This window comes from Diadema antillarum, unplaced genomic scaffold (genome assembly GCF_040938485.1).
Source record: "Diadema antillarum isolate AM-2024a unplaced genomic scaffold, OU_Dant_1.0 seq00001459_RagTag, whole genome shotgun sequence".
NCBI lineage: Eukaryota > Metazoa > Echinodermata > Echinoidea > Diadematoida > Diadematidae > Diadema > Diadema antillarum.
The window spans coordinates 724,379-725,860 of record NW_027272204.1 but is presented as its reverse complement, the minus strand read 5'-3'; the positions used below and the strand labels follow the sequence as shown (position 1 = coordinate 725,860).

General features: G+C 48.2%; 1 pseudogene; it reads right to left on the bottom strand.

Annotated features, from left to right (window-relative positions):
* Nucleotides 1-495: 495 nt before the first annotated feature.
* On the bottom strand, nt 496-990 carry LOC139709694 (cystine/glutamate transporter pseudogene; annotated as a pseudogene).
* Nucleotides 991-1,482: the final 492 nt, after the last annotated feature.

Here is a 1,482-nt window from a genome sequence, read left to right as displayed (position 1 = left end):
AGACGTTCCCTGCTGATGGTTCAGTGGGGTGCACGTCACGAGCTCGACGCCCACGAACCATACAGCCCACGAGTTAAACAGCCCTTGAGTCATACAGCCCTTAATAGGCAAACAAGGCCCACGAGTTCGACATACACTGCGCAAACAAGGCCCATGAGACAGACACAAAAGCCCCGACCGTGATGTTATGTCGGTCTCGAAAGCCCTTTTTGCCTAGTGTCAAACTCGTGGGCCTTTTTGCTCAGTGTCCAACTCATATAGGCCTTGTTTGCTTATAGTGTCGAACTTGTAGGCCTTGTTTGCCTATTAAGTGTTGGACTCAATTTGGCTGTATGACTCGTTAACAGTATGACTCATAGAACTTTTTTTCAATGTCAGACTTGTGGGCCGTATGACTCGTGGGTTTCGGTCTCGTGGGATGACTCCGTTCATGTACCTCTGCCGAACATTTCAATCAATCCTAAATCATGGCTTGCCACCGGGTCGGTGATTACATTAAAACCTACACAGGGCACAAGCAGCAAGAAGCCGTTCAGCGAGGAAAGGCGCATCGTCGCAGCCGTAGAAGAAAGGAGCTAAGGCGTACTTTGCGAAGGTGATCGAGAGCACGGTCCAACCCCCCGTCCTTATAGACACTATCGACGTCCACAGGCGGAGGAAAGCAAGGAGAGGAGACAACCCATCCAGGAGGAAGACGAAGTCGCCGCCCGACTTGGCGAACGTCGTGCCGAGCTCGGCGTAGCTCAGCGCACCCATGATGGATAAGAAGCAGCTTGCAATCCACACGATCAGCGACATCCCGAGGCTCCCTGTGTTCGCCAGCACTCCTTTCGGGGAGATAAAGATTCCAGACCCGATGATGGTGCCAGCACACAGAGCGAGACAGTCGAGGAGGGACACCTGCTTACGAAGGACCACTTTCTGCGACGCCGAGGTGGTCGGCGTCGGCGGTTTATCGCTGACACTAACATCGTCACTACTAGCAGCCATAATTATCTCTTTCTCACCTCGGAATCCTCACAGGTTCGTCCGAGAATTAAACATGTATCTCGAGTATTACGACGAACTTGCAAGGCAGTTAGTCAAAAAAACTGTTACTCTCGGTTCACTGAACCGAAAAAGAAAACTTTTAGAGGGCAAACTCACGCTCACTAAAAAGAGAACACACAGTCAATAACATGTGCCATTTCATTCGAAGGATGCGTCACCACTTGGTATAAATTGTTTGTTAAAACGTAATTATAGAATTAGTTAGGGAATTTTCACAGTCTAACTGGTCAACTGTCATATAACAATTTTTCACTCACTGCATGCTTATTTTCCTTTTATTCATGCCAATTTCCATAACCGTGCGCCCGATAATTAGCCTACAGGACGCATGATTTACCGGGCATTTCGGTAATTAACGGACTTATGATATTTCCATGCATCCGATAAACTGCGGTCAGCACAAAGTTTAGACAATATGTTCAGGAATTTTCG